The following is a 20,621-nucleotide window of genomic DNA, read 5'->3' as shown; positions in this document are numbered from 1 at the left end:
GTGCACAGTTTAACCTAAAAGATCTGTACCATATGAACACATAAGTCTACCTCGGCACCACGAAACCCCTGGTTTTAGTGAAATTTTACGGGGCCTTACAGAAAGTACCATATGGACAAGTAAAAATGGTCTTCTGCTAATCCTATGGGCATATTACAATCTGGTTGTACTCCCGAATAACCATCAAGTAAGCAATAATATTCATACCCTACCAATCTATCTAACATTTGGTCAATGAATGGAAGTGGGAAGTGGTCCTTGCGGGTCGCTGTGTTGAGTCTTCTATAATCAATACAAACTCTCCACCCTGTCATAGTGCGAGTAGGAATTAGCTCATTTTTCTCATTCTCTACCATAATCAACCCCCTTTTGGGCACATATTGAACTGGGCTTACCCAGTTGATGTTAGAGATAGGAAAGATGATACCTGCATCGAACGACTTAATTACTTCCTTCTTCACGACCTCTTTCATATTGGGATTTAATCTCCTTTGTTTCCCAACACTAGGGTGGTGTCCATCTTTCGGAAATATTTTATGCATGCAAAATTATGGACTGATTCCTTTAATGTCAGCAATTGCCCACCCAATAGCCTTTTAATGCTCATGAAGTACTCTGAGCAATTTTTCTTCTTGCACATCGGTCAAGATGGATGAGATAATCACTGAAAATATCTCAGAGTTTCCCAAATAAGCATAGCACATGTGCTGGAAGGGGCTTAAGTTCTAGTTGTGGAGCTTCTTCAATAGATGGCTTTGGAGGGGTCAGAGTGACAGGCCTGTCCAACTTCTCAAATCTCCCAAACCCGTGGACATAACTACAAGACATGCCAAGTACTTGCTCAATTCTCCCATCATCTTATCTTCACTGTCTTCTTCATCCCCAATCAATTCTAGTCCAAGTGGATCTATGGGGCTCACATACGACACCAATGATATCACATCACTTTCCACCACATAAATCATGGATAACTCTTTATAGTGGGCTGGCATTCTGAGTGCTTTATACATATTGAATATCTCTACTTGGTCACCCACTCTCATCGTCATCTTACCGTCACATACATCAATTATAGCTTGGCCCGTGGCTAGAAATGGATGCCCCAAAATAAATAGGACTTCCTGATCAGGCTCATAGTCTAAGATAATGAAATCAGTAGGGAATATGAAAGAAACCACTTGAACTAATACATCTTCAATTATAGTTTTAGGATGCGCAAGGGAGCGATCAACCAGCTGTAGAATCACCGTGGTTGGGCGCGACTCACCCAACCCTAACTGTCTGAACAGAGATAGTGGCATCAAATTGATGCTCGCTCCAAGATCACATAAGGCTCGCCCGACTGTGTGCTTACCAATCGAGATTTGGATATTGAAACTATCCGGATCCTTTAATTTCTGAGGTAGCTTGCTTTGAATTCTTTAGCTACATTCCTCAGTGAGTGCTAGAGTCTCGAATTCGGTCAACCTCCTTTTATTTGCCACTTTGTCCTTGATGTATTTAGCATATTTAGGTACTTCTTGCAGGATGTTTACCAGTGTAATATTGAGGTGCAGGGCGTAGTATGAGTACAACCAAATCAGCAAGTAACAATACTAAATAAAGAACTGAAAGTAGTGACGAGCTTCACAGCTAAGTCCAATTAAAATAATTTCCACATAAGAAAGTAGGCATGCTTTCAAATTGTACATTAAAGTTCAATCAGTAATTTCATATCAAGTTCATCCTTCAAAAGTTTTCAGAAATAGTGATATATGATGGCTGAAGTGCAAAAATAATGAAACCGATGCATCCTCTCAGAGCAATAGTCCCTCAGTCCTCCCATTTACTCCAACCTTAAGATAACTCTTTCCTCACAATCACTCATTCATCTCAACCGCTCATCACTCGACACTCGCACTCAGTAGGTACCTGAGCTCACTGGGGATGCAGACTCCGGAGGGGCTCCTTCAGTCCAATCACTATAATCTACACAGACAACTTACGTGCTGCACTGACAACTCACGTGCTATGGTATAAATATCTGGATTCACACGGACAACTCACGTGCTGCACGGACAACTCACGTTCTATAATATCAAATGCACGGACAACTCACATGCTATAATATCAAACGCACAGACGACTCACGTGCTGCACGGACAACTCACGTTCTATAGTATCAATATCTGGATCTGGACGGACAACTTACGTGATGCATGTACAAATCATGTGATATTATATCAATATCTGGATCCTCACGGATAACTCATGTACTGTACAAAAAACTTACGTGCTATAGGATCAATATCTCACAATCAGGCTCTCGGCCTCACTCAGTCATAAATCTATCCGGTCTCTCTAAAATCATGAAAGTCGGCCCAACAATGATGATATGATGTATCAATAAATAGTAATAGAGACTGACATATGATATGAAATGAATGAACATTATTGAGTGTGAACTTACAATTTTAAACAATTAATTTAATAGTAATATGACCTTTGTGGGTCTCACTAATACTAGCATATAGCCTCAACATGATTTTAACATGATTCTCAACTCAATTTCTTTAACACATTGTCGCGCCCCCTTTTTCCCTCTTTGCATCGAAAAATTGGGTTTATGACATTTTGGGTATGGGATAACTCATTCCTTTTGGGAACTGGGTTTGCATTTGAAGAGTTGCCACCTAAGGATTTAAGGTGTATTAGGACACCTATAACGTTCATTTCTAAGTTTGTTTGATAACATAGATATGGTAAGAGCTTGAAATTATCCTAAGAGGAAGGTGTTAGGCACCACTCAGGATCCACTAGTGTGGTTCCCAGCCAGACAGTTTTTTGTGAATTTCGTACAATTAGCAGATAGACAAATATAGGCTCAAATAGTAGGGGATTTAAGTTTAAACACATAAGAGTTTGAAAAAACAATTATCAAAAGGCTAATTTTGAAAAGGAGTTACAGTTCTACAAATACTTGAGAATATAAAAAGGAGGGGAGAGGGGTGGTCCTAGGTTTATTTATAATATGGATCACATCAATGCGATACCTGATATGACACTCCTCAGTAGAGGGGATACACGTGGTATTAGCGCACCGGTCATCATATCCATATCTACCCTTCCCACCCCGTTAAAGTATTAAAGCGCGAATTGGTCCCGACCTCTATTACATGCTATTACTCGTACCATTCTTATCAGTCCCAGAGGGATTTAGGACTACTATTCCTATAAGAGGGAGGATTTTAGGCTGACTCTTGATTTTAATGGTAAAAAGACTAATGCGACATACAAAACACGTAGGACTGCATATTAGGGGAAATATATAAACAACTAAGAGGCTCATATATACCTCCTCAAATAAAGCACATAAATAGCATGACTTAAACACATTTAGGGCCAGAATTTAAAGGTACTAAGCAGGGTGTTTTAATTATTGAAGCAGACTAATTTATTACATAACTCAGATAAGAAGTCCGAATCAGGCCTGCCTGCTGGTTGTAGCAGTGCTAATTAAATAAAGGCGAGTTCAGTTTTATCATTATTACCTAGGGCTTGCCTAAATGTGTATTGGTGATTTTATATAAGCATGATATCTATTACTGATGCAGCAAAGCAGTAACAGTTTTACGAGCGATTTGGATCCTATAGGCATGCTTTCTAAACCGTATTAATAAAATGAGTAGGTTGTTTAAACTGATTCAGAACAGTACGAGTCAAACTGATTTTTAGTTAAGCTGGTTTTAGATCCTATAGACATGATCTCTATTATAGCTGATTTCAATTTCTACAGACATGGTATCTAAGTATTAAAGTACGATTTTGATCCTATGAGCATGGTATCTAATTGAACATGCAGTGAAGTAGGCAGGATTTATTTGATTAAAGCGAAATTCCTATAGGCATGATTTTTATTAAAAAAAATTGATTTTAATCCTATGGGCATGATCTCTATTTGTGTGAAAGTAAAGCATGCAGAACTTGAATTAAAATAGAGCAGGTCCTATAGGCATGTTCTCTATTTGCGTAAAAGTAAAACATGCAGAACTTGAATTAAAACAGAACAGATTCTATAGGCATGTTCTCTACCCTTCTAATAGCAAAAACATGCATAATTACCCCATCCCTTTTCACTAGCCAACCCTAATATTTGTTGCAAATTATTACAGACCAAATACTGAATTACATCAGAAAAGTGTAAAATAAGAAGTTACAACCATAGGAAGCCTGATTCTGACATCCTCTCTGAGTTATCGAATAAACCACCTCAAATGCCACTTGTTTCAAAGCCTTTCTCAGACCTGGGTGTGTCTAAGTTCTCTAAGGGTCTCAAGGGACCCCGGGTAGTACTTACACCCAGGTTTGCATAACCAGATAGAGATGAGTGTAGTGTGGAAGGGCTACCCTTTATGTGTCCAAGTTCAGAGGAAGTTCAAGGGTCCCAAGGCAAGGCTTACACAAGACGGGCAAAACCTAGGTTCTAAGAATATAGTGAAAGTGCAGAACACAGAGATTTATTTAAAACTGGTTTGAAAATAGTAAGTAGTAAATGTGATTTGAAAACAATAGTAGTAACACTCAAACTAAACAGAATCAGCAGTTACAAAAAGGGGTTAGGGGTTTTGGGAATACATTGCATGAAGTATATGACCCCAGAAAGGGTCAGGTTTGGTCATGCACAACAATGGCTGATGCTGGCATGCCCACAAACCATCCATGGAACACAAACACATAGAGGGGATGTGGGGTTTGAGATTCATACACATAGGAAAGCATTAATTTAAAAGGGGAAGAGAACATATTTCAACATGCTAGTAATGTAATTTGATTGCAGAAACATAAGCAAAAGTAGACAAGCATGAGAGAAGTTGGAACAATTACAGGAACATGTTGTTGTTGATGCTTGAAAACTAACTAGGACATACCAGTAAAGAAGCAAAGTGCAGAAAGGAAAAGCAAGCAAATGTCCACAGTCTAGTCTTGGCTTTCAGCCGGCTAGACTAAGTAGTAGCACAAGTAGCAGTAGAGAAAACAGAGAAAGTTTTGAGTGTAAGTGTGTGTTATTGAACTCAATTGTTCGTCGTGTTTAGAAAAAGAGTATGGTATTTATAGTTTTGAAAACGAGTGAAGAATAAGGTAATAAGTAAAGTCTTAACACAAACATGGAAACAATCACAAGTCAGAATCGATTATCACAAGTGATTCCCTTTAATTAAGGAATCACTGTTTAACGGGTAGTAGTAGGTCTAATTAAGGAAAGAAAATCAATTTGGGGACAGATTGATTATTTCCATAAAAGGGGCAGTAAAAGCATGAAGTAAACAATCAAGTCTAAGTACAAAAATATGCTTATTTTGGGAAAGGATTTGGTAAGATAAAACATCACAGTAAAGGAAAGGAATCATTTAACTTTAAACAAATGAGTAGAAATTAGGGCTCGTAAGAAAACTTTTTGCAATTAGTCTCAATATTGAGCGAAACAAAATCAATCAAGAAAGAAACATGATTCTGCACTTCATCATATAAATAGAATGAACAGCAGTGTCAGACATGCAAGGCCAAACACATTGTCAAGGAAACAACATACAATAGAAGCAGAAATAAGCATATGATTCAGTAGTGAACAAAGTCAAGTAGTCGGGGCTCACATGTATTAGCCAAAGAGTAGAAGAGAGTCAAAAACAAGTAAAGGTCTCACAATAACAGGTGAGGAAACCTTTTGAGAAGTTAGGGTTTCAACAATAGTCGAGTTAAAAAGATAGTAATACTCAGAATCAAATAAGTCACATAAAGAAAAGAGGTCTGAAACAAGGAACCTTTAATCGAGTCAAGTATACATTCAAACAAGCAATCTCAAACCAAAAGACCTAGGGTTTTCCACAATAATCGAGTGTAAAAGATGGTAAAACTTAGAATCAAATTAGTCAAACAAGAATGAAGAACTTAGTCGAACAAATACACATTTAAACATGTAGTTTCAGAACTCGGATGAGACAAAAAGGGAACTAGGGTTTTAACATGCTGACTCAAGTAGAAGGAAAGCTTAACAAGTAGTTTGAACATAGTAAAATCATAAAACAACATGAAGAATCAGAGAAGAGAGTTTTTAAAAGAGAGGTTAAGAGAAACCCTAGTCGGAGAAAATGAAGAGTCATTTTGAAATAAAAGTTGAAGAACCTTCGAGAAAACACTTAAGAAATTTATAGCAAGTGCAGATCTAAAGTAGATCTGAAAGAAAGTTGAAAGATCTTAAAGATTAGGGTTTCGGAAAACCCAGAAAAGGTGAGAAAGACCTTGAAAGTTTCTGATCTAACCAGGAAAGTCAAGGATCTACCTTGAAAGGTCATGAATGGCCGGAAAAGGTCATGGATGGCCGGAGAAAGGCCATGAACAGAAGTCGAGCAAGGACTGGACTAAATTTCTTCGAGGTCTGGCCATGATACCATAGAAACAAACGCCTAGGAGCCATATGAGGCTGATACACATCTCAAATGACCATGAGAGGCCATGAATTAGGCAGGGGTTGAGGTAGATTAGGGTGGGATTAGATGGCGGTGGCTAGGGTTCATGAGGGATTTCAAAGAGAGTTGAGAGAGAAGGGGGATTCAAGGGCGGCGTTTGGTGAAGAATGAGATAGGGTAAGGGGTCGTTTAAGGTTAAAAATTGAGAGGGTGAATATTGGCCGTTGATTTGAATCATCAACGGCTTGGATTAAAGAGGCTAGGTAGGGGAATCTGGGTTGGGTTGTTTAATTGGGTTAGGGGGCGGGTTTAAAATGGAATTGGGTTTAATTTGGGGTCAGATTTAGGCTAAAATTGAAATGTAATTGCGCTATTATTTAAATAGCCAATATTTGCCTTTTAAAATTATAAAAATAGTAAATTAATTTTTGAAAATAAATTGAAAGCATTAAAATGATTTATAACATATAATTATCATTTTAAAAAATACAGGACTTAATTTTATAAATATAAAATACAATTGAATTTTAAAAGGGCTAATATTGCAATTATATGCAATTTAGCTTAAAAATACTAAATAAATTTGTAAAAATATGCAAAAAATTACCTTAGCTCTATTTTAGCATAAATATAAAAGTCCAACAAATGAATTACCAAAATAATAATTTTGAAAATAATTATTGGGTTTTTAAAATAATAATTTTGGAAATAATTATTGGGTTTTTTATGGATAAAAGAGGGAAATAAATTGATTTGAAAGCTTTTAAAAATTATGGAAAAATAATAAAACACTTGGATATGCTTACATATGCATTTATATGCTATTTTGAAGGTATTTTCTATATTGAAAATATATAGGAAAAAATTGGGTATCAACAACTGCCCCTCTTTACCCGGGAAGGATGAAAGAGTTATCGGGTAAAGATATGATGGCCAATTTTGACCGAGCAAAACGGTTATAAAAAAAGATGGGACACACCCTGACTTCTGAGCTGCCTACATATCCCTGGTTTTATAGGAATTTGGCCATATGTAGTTCAGAATCCGTTGGCAGAGTATGCCGATGGAGACTTTTCAAGAACGAACGCAATATCCAGGACGGGGTGAGTGGACGGCTTGTGGGAATGGTTAGGTTTGATATGACTGCGGGAACTGGAGTGGGATCGCTCCTGTCGGGATGGCCGCTGCTTTCTGGTTTACCTACAATTAGAAATAATACAAGCATATATCGCGCATAAATTTAAACATGATGCAAATTTCCGTTGGACCATGAATGTTGTCTTCGGACAGTTAGGATGACGTCCTGAGACCATGATGTCCTGGTCCATGAAGCATACAATAAAGGATTCGCAGGCCATGAAATGATGCTTTTGGGCTATGAGGATGGTGCCTCCGAACCATGATGCCTTTGAATAATGATATGCAAAAGATTAAAAGGGATCCTCAGGCCATGACATGGTGTTCTAGGGCTATGAAGATGGTGCCTCCGAACGATGATGCCTTTGGATAATTTGGCAAACTTTCAACCCATGATATGCAGTATGAGGCGATCTTTCAGCCCATGAGATGTAGTATAAGGCGATCTTTCAGCCCATGAGATGTAGTAGCATGATGCAGACAAGACAAAGCTTAGTCTTGCGAATTGAAGGGCAGAGCTTAGCCCGTAAAAGAAACGAAATAAACGATGCTTGAGATAGTGCTTAGATTTGAAGAAAATTAGAGGCAGAGCTTAGCCTAGGAAGGCCGAATGATAGTCTTATGCAAAGATGCAAATGCATAGAGAGGTAGAGCTTAACCTCGGAAGGCTGAATGGTAGCCTTATGCAAGAATGCAGATGGAGACATCGTTTAGTCTCGGAAGGCAGAATGGTAGCCTTATGCAAGAGTGAAGATGGAGATAACATTTAGTCTTGGAAGGTAGAATGGTAGCCTTATGCAATGCAAATGTAGATGGAGACATCGTTTAGTCTCGGAAGTCAGAATGGTAGCCTTAAGAATGCAGGTGGAGATGGAGATAGCGTTTAGTCTCGGAAGGCAGAATGGTAGCCTTATGCAAGTTGGAAGGCAGAATAGTAGCCTTATGTAATGCAGATGCAGATGAAGGTAGAGCTTAACCTCGGAAGGTAGAATGGTAGCCTTATGCAAGAATGCAGATGCAAATGGAGACAATATTTAGTCTCGAAAGGCAGAATAGTAACCTTATGTAATGCTGATGTAGATAGAGGTAGAGCTTAACCTCAGAAGGCAGAATGGAAGCCTTATGCAAAAACGAAACAACGCATGATAGTAGAGTTTTCTTAGCTGATAGCAGATTACGGTGTTGTGATTATTAGGAGCGTTGTGACATACAAGACATCACTGGTGGATAGAAAATGCTGGCAAGTGCAACATTTCGGAGATTCGTGTTCCTGAATAAAGTTTGTCCCATGAGTGTATAGTATGTTTGATGATTTCGCAATCCAAGTGCCTGCATCCAAAGAAAAATTGTGAGTTTTGTAGAGGGGGAGGTTAGTTCATATCCCCGCTGGCTTCGCTTGACTTACTCGGCTTTGGATCTGGTGATACTATACATATCATTGGGGTAGCGTTTCTAAACAAAGCGATTTCAGTAATAAACATGCATGGTTTCGTAAAAATATGGCATAAGTATATAATTAAGATAGCTTTTCAGGTGAACCGACGACTGTGACGTAGCCCAGGACATTGCAACCTCTCTTGCTATGGAATTTTGAGGGCCCCCCTCAAAATTCTACCCCAGTTTAATGGGTTGATGTTTCTGACTATTGCTCGTGCGGCGATCGGCTGAAGTTACTTCAGAATTTTGAGGGTCCTCCTCAAAATTCTGCCCCAGTTTCCAATTTCGGGGGGAGATAAAATTTTATTGAGTTGTGACCGAACCCATAGGGCTGCCTACGTATCCCCTCTTAAACGGGAATCAGGTCAGGCGTAGTTCAATTTACATCATATGAGGAAAGCATAAAGATTACACAGAGTAATGCTTGACTGCATCTGAATTGATCGGCTTCGGCCAGACTTTTTCGTCCATTTCTACAAGTATGAGGGATCCTCCTGTCAGAACCCGGTGAACCATGTATGAACCCTGCCAGTTGGGAGAGAACTTCCCTTTGGCTTTATCTTGATGCGAGAAAATTTTCTTTAACACCAGTTGTCCCGGTGTGAACTGTCTTTGCTTGACTCTTTTGTTGAAGGCTATAGACATTCTATTCTAATAGAGTTGACCATGGCAAACTGCATTTATTCTCTTTCCGTCTATAAGCGGTAATTGCTCATAACGACTTTTCACCCATTCCGCGTCGTCGACCTCAGCTTCCTGTATGATCCTTAGGGAAGAAATTTCTACCTCAGCGGGAATAACAGCCTCTGTACCGTAAGCCAGCATATAGGGTGTTGCCCCGGTTGACGTGCGGACTGTGGTGCGATACCCCAAAAGAGTAATATTGATACCCAATTTTTCCTGTGTTTTTTTATAAATGCAAAATACTTTCAAAATAGCATATTTATGCATATATAAGAGTGTCCAAATGTTTTAGTATTTTTCTTAATTTTTTATAGATTTTTAAATCAATTAATTGCCCTATTTTAGCAGTACAAAAACCAATAATTATTCTTCAAATTATCATTTTAGTGATTAACTTATTTTATTCTCATATTTATACCAAAATATAGTTAATGTAATTTTTACACATTTTTACAAATTTATTTAGTATTTTTAAAGCTAAATTGCATATAATTGCAATTTCAGCCTATTGTAAGATTTAATTGCGTTTATAATTACAAAATTGATTCCGGTATTTTTAATTTAATATTTATACATTATTAATTAGTTTGGTACCTTTAATTTATTTTCAGAAATCATTTACTAATTTTTATAAAATGAAAAGGTGAAAAGTGGCTATTTAAATATTAGCCCTATTTCACTTCAATTGTAGCCCAAATCAACCCCCTAATTAAACCAATTACAATTTTAAATTACTCGACCCCTGACCCATTTATCCAACCCGCCCGACTCCCCTTTTTATCCAGGCCATTGATCAAAATGATCAACGACCACGATTCTACCTTTCCTTTTTTAATTCACAAACATCCCAACCCTAAAATCATTTTCATTCACCCGCCGCCTCTGAAACCGCTCTCGTCTCTCAAACTCTCTCGAACCTTCCTTAACCCTAGTCGCCTCTCATCATCTTCCGCCTCAAAACCCACCGGAAACCATGTCTTCCCAAGTTGTGAGGGCCCTATACTCACCTCCCCGTGCTCTTACACACCTGATACCTGAAGATTCGAGGCCAGGCCTCAAAGGTTTGCACCCAGACCTCTGCCGATTCAAGGTTCCAGAGTCATCGCCGGCCTTGCTCCGGCGTACCATGGTGTTTTGAGCCTGGTTCTGACCTCTTCGACTCAGATCGATGACCTTTTCAAAGCCTTTCTCATTTCTAGGGTTCTTCTAAAACCCCAACCCTTCGAGGTTTTCTCCGATATCTATAGATCCGTTGTGTATCTGTGCTCTCTTTGAGTTTTCAAACGATCTCCCTAACTTTTCTTTCAAAAATTACTTTTCAAAGTCTTTCTTATACGATTTAGGGTTTTCTGAAAATGCTTAAGTGTTTCTTTGACTTTCTTTTCTTTTTCTTTTGTGTGTATTTGCCTCTACTGTGTTCTATGTTTTCCTTCTACCATGTATTTTCTTCTACTATGCTTTCTATATTCCGTTCTTGTATGTTCTTCTACTGTGCTTTCTATACTATGTTCTTGTATGCTTTTCTACTATGTCCTGCTATTTTTTTCTACTATGTTCCGGTATGTTTCGCCTACTGTATTCTTCTACCGTGTTCTTAAGTATTCTTACTATTTTTCTTCTATTGAACTTTGTTTAAGTTTCTTTCAAAGGATCTTCTTAAGCATGCTTTCTTCTACTGTTCTTATCAGTCTTTTCTCATCATGTTTCGAATTAGTTTCTTTACTCTTTTTGCCTTGAACCCCTCTACTGTATTTACATGCTATTCATGAGTTCTGTTGATGGAAGAATCATGTTAGAAGTTTCAGTTCTTTTGTGAAACCTCTAAACATGTTTCGATTCGACTACTTGCCTCCTCATCTCTGTACTTGATTCAAGGTGGAAACCCTAGAATTTGGGGGTTCTGCCGAGGTTTGATTAAACTAGGGTTTTATTTTAGAACCCTTAAATCTTTCAGACTGACTTTGAGTCTCTGAACTGAGTTTGGACATCTTTGTTTTCATACAATGCTGAACCTTTTGCTAAACTCTTCTACACTGGATTTTTTCTACTGATTTACACGACAATCTTCTTTCATGCTCACATGCTCCTTATATATGATGAATTTTCCTCTAAATGGTTTTCAAATTTGCAATTAGTGCAAACTTCCTTCTGAATATAGCTTGATTGATTTCTTTCCATCTTTTAATGATTTCCTCTGTTACTCGACTTAAGTAAAACCCTTCTTCATCTTTTCTGACTTGGTTCATTCATACCAAATCTTAGACCTTGTGATTTACTGGCTGTTAATTGACTCCCTTACCTTATTTGCACAAACCGTGTAATGTCAAAACTCTGTCCTTAAATAACCTTTATGTATTTGCCCTCAACTACATGCTTTACACAAAGTGTTTATTCAATTCCTTTCCTTAAATGGTTTTACTCGTTTTGAATCTGAATCCCTTAATTAAGGGAAGCCTTGTGTAATTGATTGACAATCAATTTTTAAACTATTTTCTTACCTTATTTCTGCCTACTTTCTACACTATAAAAGACACGACCCCTTTCACAAACACACACTTCAGACTTCATAATTTCACAATTTCTTCTGAACTAACACTTATAGTATTTTGTCTTCCTATTTGCACTTTGGTTTTTACAAGCTACTACTTTTTCTACTTATTTCTTCGAAACTGGTATGTTCTGATTTAAGTTTCAGCATCACCCCAATGTGTTTACTTACAGTCTTTGTATCCATGTCTACGTTATTGTTTTCTTTAGAGTTCGACATTTATCTTAGTATGCCTATGTTCTACTGCCTGTTTCTGTTGTGAATCTTTGCTCACTATCTCGTTACCCCTATGTGTTTGTAAACGGTGGCTTAGGGCATGGCAATATGAGTTGTTATACATGGACTGACCTTTGAACCAATGGGGTCTTAACCTCTAAACAGGCTGGAGGGTGTGCTAGCATATCCCATTGCTGGGTATGCCCATCAACCTGCTCTTCTTGTGCTCTTGCAATCCCCCATTCCCTATGTGTACTGTTTCCCTTCCCTTTTCCCCTTTTAGAATTCTGCACTTGCACTCTCTCCTAGTCTCTAAAGTTCTGCCCCCCTCTTGTGAGCCTTGCCTTGGGACCTTGAGTTCCCTCTGAACTTGGACACCTAAGGTCTGGCCCTTCCACACTGCACTTTGGGTTAATATGGAGATACATTTTGATGTAAGCACTGCCCTGAGTTCTTATGAAACTCTTAGGGAACTCTGACACACCCAAGTGGTAGAAAGGCTTTGAAACATGATCTTTGGAGTTGGTTTACTTCATACTTCAGACAAGAAGTCTGAATCAGGCTCTCTTTGGTTGTAATTTTCACCTTCTGATGTATTTTTGTTACTTTATTTTTTCTGGACTGTAATAACTTCGTAATAAACTATTGGGGATGGCTAGTGAAAAAAGGGGGGAATAACAATACATGTAAAAGGGGTAGATATCCTACTCATAGGGAATTTCTGATCTCTGCATATCGTATAGATATCATGCCTATAAGAATTCTGCACTTTCATATGTAGATACTATGCCTATAAGGTATTCTGCACCCATATAGATATCCTGCCTATAGTTTTCTGAAATTCTGCATTCATATGGATATCCTGCCTATAGTTAAATTTCTGCATCTCTCATATAGATACCATGCTCGTAGTTAACTGGAAATCTGAATACTGCATATGCATCTGTCACTAGGCAAACCTGTTTATAGGGCTTAAATAGCTAACTGCATCTAGATATCATGTTCATAGGCTTAAACGAAGTACAACATTTAGATGCCATGCCTATAGGATTTCTGCACTCTTGCTATGTTTGTAAAGTGTCCAAAATTGACAACACATAGAAAGCATGCCTATAGGAGCTCTAATCGAATCTGAACCGTTTCATTTGCTTATAAGTTTAAAACCAGTCACAAATGACTTGTGCTCTTTTGCTAAAACTCGCCTTTCTTTAATAACAAACAATTTTTTTTCTTAAACCAGTATGTATTCATGTTTACTTCATTGTTTCTGGAATCAGTAGATATCATGCCTATAGGGTCTTCGTCTAACACTTAGGCAACCCATAGGGTGAAAATTTATAAACTAAATCAGATTTTATATGCTACAACCAGCAGGTAGGCCTGACTCGAACTTCTTATCTGAACTATGTAATAAAATAGTCTGCCTCGATCCTTTAAGTTTAATTAGTCCCTAAACAATATGTGTAAGTCATGCTAACTACTTGCTTTTTCTCTGCTTAAAGGAGGTCTGTTTGAGCCTTTTCATTTGTTTATATGCTTCCCCATACTTGCCATATATGTTTTGTTTGTCGCCTTAGTATTTTTACCTTTTGAAACTACAAATAAGCCCAACAGACCTCCCTTTTAGGATTAGTAGTCCTAAATGCCTCCGAGACTGATATGATTGGGGGGGGGGGTAATAGCATGTAATAAATAAACGAGACCATTTCGTGCTTTAATACCCCAACAGGGTGGGAAAGGGTAGATATGGATATGATGACCACAACATCTCGTGTAGCCCCCCTCATTGAGGAGTGATTACCGGATGTTGTGTGGGGTGATCCATATTATTAATGAACCTAGGACCCCCCCTCCTTTTGTTTTCTTCGTTTCTCTTAAATATTTTTTTTTAAAAAATCATTTCTTTTAAGAAAATCAACTCTTTTAGTTCCTTTTTCTTACTTTTGTTTATTACGTGAAAAATCCACTCTTATTTGAAGCCTTTATTTGCCTATGTGTTGTTCGTACTTAAAGTCACAATAATAGCTTGGCCGGGAACCACACTAGTGGATCTTGAGGGGTGCCTAACACCTTCCCCTTGAGATAATTTCAAGCCCTTACCCAATCTCTGATTGTTCTAATCAAACCTTCCCTAGTGTCCTAATGCACTAAAATCATTAGGTGGAGACACTTCACTTCAAACCCAATTCTCGAAAGGGATCGAGTTGTCCTCCCAAATGTCATAAACCCGATTTCACAAGAAAAAGGGGATGCGACCAGTAAATGATAACTTCTTGTGCCATTGTTTATGTTTCTCTGTCATTTTCTTTAGTATTTTCTTGATATTCTTGTTGGCGGCTTCTACAAATCCATTCATTTGAGGCCTGTAGGCTGTGTAATTCTTGTGTCTGATCTTGAAAGTTTCACACATAGTTTTCATCAAATCGCTGTTGAGGTTGTAGCCATTATCAGTAACGATTGACTTTGGAATCTCGAATTGACAAACAATGCGGTCGCGAACAAAGTCTGCCACGATTTTCTTAGTCATTGCTCTGTAAGATGCTGCTTCGACCTATTTGGTGAAATAGTCGATGGCTACCAGGATAAACCGGTGTCCGTTGGAAGCGGAAGGCTCGATTGGTCCAATAACATCCATTCCCCAGGCGGCGAACGACCACAGTGAGCTTGTTGCATTAAGCTCATTTGGAGGTACCTTTATCATGTCTACATGTATCTGACAGCGGTGGCATTTTCAAACATACTGGATGCAGTCCGTTTCCATGGTCATCCAAAAGTAACCTGCTCGGAGTATCTTCTTTGCTAAGACAAAACCGTTCATATGGGGACCGCAGGTCCCAACATAAATTTCCTCTAGTAACTTGGATGCTTCCCTTGTGCCGACACACCTTAGGAATCCCAAATCAAGAGTTCTCCTATATAGGATTCCTCCGCTGTGAAAGAAGTTGTTGGACAAAATCTGAAGTGTGCGTTTCTGAGTAGGATTTGCAAGCTCCGAGTACTCTCCTCTTGCCAAATATTCCTTGACATCATAAAACCAGGGCTTTCCATCTACTTCTTTTTTAACATGAGCATAATAGGCTGGCTGCTCATGGATTTTCACTGGAATGGGATTAATGAAATTCTTGTCTGGGTGCTATATCATAGATGACAGGGTGACCAATGCATCATCGAACTCATTCTGGACCCTAGGAACATGCTGGAATTCTGTCTTCATGAACCTCTTTCTCAATTCCTGTACATGATGCAGATATGGGAGTATCTTGGAGTTCTTGGTTGCCCATTCTTCTCGCACTTGATGTATGAGTAGGTCTGAATCTCCAATCACTAGAAACTTTTGAACGTTCATGTCAATGGCCATTTTCAGTCCTAAGATGCAAGCTTTATACTCGGCCATATTGTTGGTGCACGGGAACCTGAGTTTGGCGGACATCGGATGATGCTGACTGGTTTCTGATACTAGGAATTCTCCTATGATAACTCCTTTGGAATTTGCTACTCCATCGAAAAACATTCTCCAACCGTCATAGGATTCTACAATATCTTCTCCTATGAATGATACCTCTTCGTCAGGAAAATACATTTTCAGGGCTTCGTATTCTCCATCCACGTGATTCTCAGCAAGGTGGTCTGCTATTGCTTGTCCCTTGACCGCTTTCTAAGTTATGTAAACAATGTCGAACTCACTTAACATGATTTACCATTTGGCTAGCTTGCCGGTGGTCATGGGCTTCTGAAAGATGTACTTCAATGGATCCATTCTCGATATGAGATATGTAGTATAGGCACAAAAGTAATGTCTCTGCTTCTGAGCTACCCAAGTCAAAGCACAACAGGTGCACTCTAACAAAGAATATCGAGTCTCGTATGGGGTGAACTTCTTACTGAGATAATAAATGGCCTGCTCCTTCCTCCCCGTTTCATCATGCTTCCCCAGAATGCAGCCAAAAGCACCATCCAGCACTGTAAGGTATAGTAATAAGGCTCTACCTGGCTCGGGTGGGACTAAGACTGGTGGTGTTGACAAGTAATCCTTGATTCTGTCGAAGGCTTTTTGGAAGTCATCGGTCCATTTGGTGGCGGCGTCCTTCTTCAACATTTTAAAGATTGGTTCACAAATAACTGTGACTGTGCTATGAATCGGCTGATGTTGTTGAGCCTCCCCAAGAAACTCATCACGTCCTTCTTGTTCTTTGGCTGTGGTAGTTCTTGAATGGCTTTGACTTTTGATGGATCCAGTTCTACTCCTCGGCGTCTCAAAATAAACCCAAGCAATTTTCTAGCATGAACCCCAAATGCGCACTTTGCGGGATTCAGTTTCACATTGTACCTTCGCAATCTATTGAAGAACTTCCTCAAATCTTCCATGTGATCAGTGTCCTTCTTAGACTTGATGATGACATCATCTACATATACCTCAATCTCCTTGTGTATCATATCATGGAAAATGGTAGTCATGGCCCTTATGTAGGTGGCCGCTGCATTCTTTAGGCCGAACAAGATTATATTGTAACAGTACATCCCCCACGGCGTAATGAAAGCCGTTTTCTCAGCATCTTCTTCATCCATCCAGATCGGATGATAACCCGCAAAACAATCTACAAATGACTGCAGCTCATGCTTGGCACAATTGTCAATCAGGATGCGTATGTTCGGCAAAGGGAAGTCATCTTTCGGACTGGACCGATTGAGATCCCAGTAGTCGACACAGACTTGGACCTTACCATCCTTCTTTGGCACTGGCACGATGTTGGCTAACCATGTCGGGTATTCTACTACCCTGAGAACCTTAGCTTTGTCCTGCTTGGTGACTTCTTCCTTGATTTTCAAACTCATATCAGGCTTGAACTTTCTGAGCTTTTGCTTTATCGGCAGATATGTCGAATCGCTTGGTAGTTTATGAGCCACAATAGACGTACTCAAACCAGTCATGTCATCATACGACCATGCGAATATGTCCTCATATTCCTTTAGAAATTTTGTATATTCTTTCTTTTCTGATGGCGATGGGTGAACGCTGATTCGTGTTTTCTTGACATTTTCTGCATCCCCCAGGTTAACAATTTCTGTCTCGTCCAGGTTGGACTTAGGTCTGTTCTCAAAGTTCTCAACTTCTTTAACAATCTTGTTAGGTATGTCATCTTCCTCCGAATCAATGTTCTTTTGTTGCGTTGTCTCATTGAATGTCACAGTCATTGGTTCATCAAGATAAGTAATAGTAATGCTATATAAGTAAAGTAATGAGAGAAAAAAAATAATGAGTGTTGATTCATAAGAAAAGTCAAAATGCTTTGATAAATTGCATAACCATTTTAAACATTGGAGATCTTATTGCGGGAATTGGGAAATGCGAAAAGAAAATCATTTAGTAAATAAAAACAATGCATGATGCTTGTTTCAGCCTTGCTACCCCGAGGCTCATCGGGCTCTGGTTGTCCTAATGGTCCAGTTATTGAGGCGCGCCCCTCTGCTCACAGCCTGTATGGAAGGGACTTCCTCCCCCTCCTCCTCAAGAACAACACAATAGTCCATGTTATTGTCTTCTAGGAACAAATTCTTCACCGCTGCAAGTGCTTCTTCTTCGTCTGACCCATAAACAATATCGGTCTGTTGGAAAGTCTGCTCCAGATACGGTATTGGCTGCTCCAGGGGACAGTAAGGACCACTCCATGGTGGTGACCAGTTGTTGAATTCTTTGCAGGTGTAGTCATATCCCAAACCGAAGGTAGTGCCATGCTTCTTGAGTTTTATAGGCTTAGCGATTCCTTGGAGGTTCTTGCCGAGCCCCTTGCCAGGTTCGTACCCACTCCAATTCAGTAAACTCTCAATTTTGTTATCCCACTATTTGTCTTTGTCAACAACATTTACCTGTTCAATGTGGTGGTAAGTCTCTCCACCTAGTTTCCTTCTTCCTTTGATTGCCGGAATGGTCTGGTGACTGTATATAGGGTTTTTACCGTTACCGTGAATGATCACTTCCTAGTGATTCCATTTTACTGCCTGATGCAGTGTTGATGCTGTCACACCTCCTTTTTACCGCGCCCGCGGGGCGCGTGGGGAGGTTTCTCCAATTGAAGGACAGTCGAAACAGGATTTATTTAATTATTTCAGAGTCGCCACATGGGAATTTTAAGGCGTCCCAAGTCACCGGTTTTAATCCCTGAATCGAGGAGAATATGCCTCTGTTTATTATTCTGCGAACCAGAAATCCTGAGTAAGGAATTCTGTTAATCCGGAAGAAGGTGTTACGCATTTCCGAATTCCGTGGTTCTAGCACGGTCGCTCAACTGTTTTTATTATTGGCTTATCTTGATTTTTACATATATATTGCAGGATTTTGTCACCGCTTCTGTTTATTGTTTATGACGAATTACGCGTACGTATATTCGTATTATATACCTTTTATAATTACAGAGGATCGTGCCACGCATACGTGTACACAATAAAATTGTTATAGTTTTTATTAAAAAATCATATGTTCGAAATTTAAAATAAAATCAGGAACATCATCACCCTTGTATTTAGACAATGAACTGCACATCTCGGGTTATATGAAATTATTTTAACATCCTTGGAAAAATCCTTTTCTTAAATATTCGCTCGAAATTGCGCGTACGCATAATCCGAATTTGCTTTTAAAAAAAATAATCAGGGTACGCGAACGCATCCCTAATTGCGCAAAATATTTGTAATGGTATTATGGATTTTCCACAAATTATTTATTATATTCATACATTTTTATGTGAAAATCATGAGAACTCCCATTTTAGAGGCCCTTAAATTCTTTGAAAAGAATTCACAATCTATTAAATGTTGCCCGTCGATTATAATTTCCGAGTATAAATTATATTCATTCCAACTATTCAAATTCAAAGAAAAGAATAAAAATATGATTAATACTATTTTTAACAAGTACAACATATATATATGCCAAAGAATGAATTGTATATGAAACTAACAAAACTGATTTATGAAGGGAAAAGTATTTTTGAACAATTTTTTTTACATTATTTATTTAGTGCAAATTCTATTTCTAATTACCATTGATATAAAGTGTTGCAATTTGTGTTTGTACATCTCATCTTATTTTCATATACTTTCTTTTAATCCAATAGGCGAAATTAAATTAATTAATTATGCTTATGAATGAGTTAGGATAGATTTATATATATAATCAAACCAATTTGATATATAATCAAACCAATTTGATTCTCAATCTATATGAATTATTACTAAATATTAACTTTCACATTGTATAAGTTCCTAAGCCCTTTATTATTAAGAAAGGGAACAAGTCTAGTTGACTTAATAAAATAATATTGCATACAATATTACTCACCATATTTGACATCGTGAACATAGCGGATTATACTAACGCATCTTTCAACTATTGATTATAAACACAACCAATGTTGTGCCAAAAGATAACAAATTGCAACCAACATCATCTAGCTTTAAACAACAACTAATTAACTAACAAAATAAACTAATAGCATATTTTCCTTGATATTTCCATATTATGCTATACCTAGCTAACAATACCATAAAGTGTAAATAAAAGCCAACTTTCTGCCATGCTTCCTATTTACACAACTCAAAGATAACTAAACTAATGAAATTTCGACATGGATAACATTATTACAAAGTTTTATATGAATTTCAAAATAAGACAATTAACTTGTAGCCATCAAGTCGAACTCACTACTGGTTATCCAACATGAAACCAAAGCTGAAATTTAAATGTTTAAACTTAAACGAATAGAAGGCAGTATTACAATTCAAACTTCATTTATTTGTCATGCTGAATCTCTTTCCAACATAGAATTTAAAAGATAAGTACCTGGAAATGAAGGTAGAAGAAGTAAGTTTCAGCAGTAGCAGCAGTAACAAAATCAACAGAATAGCAATCTTTCCACAGATTTGAGCAATAATAAGACTCGAGGAGCCCAGATGCACAATGACGGTATTTTTAAAGAAAACTTCAGATTTTAACTGAACTATGGATTCAAATAAATCCGAACAGATTCAACAAAAGGACAATGTTTCAGATTTCAGTTTCTTTTCTGTTTCAAATTCCTGTTTCTGATTTTTTCTGTTTCTGATTTTTTCTGTTTCTTCTTCCTCTTCAGAAAATCATTTCTGATTTTCTGCTTGATTCT

This window comes from Nicotiana tabacum, chromosome 20 (assembly GCF_000715075.1).
Source record: "Nicotiana tabacum cultivar K326 chromosome 20, ASM71507v2, whole genome shotgun sequence".
Lineage (NCBI taxonomy): Eukaryota > Viridiplantae > Streptophyta > Magnoliopsida > Solanales > Solanaceae > Nicotiana > Nicotiana tabacum.
Note: the sequence above shows the minus strand (reverse complement) of the source record.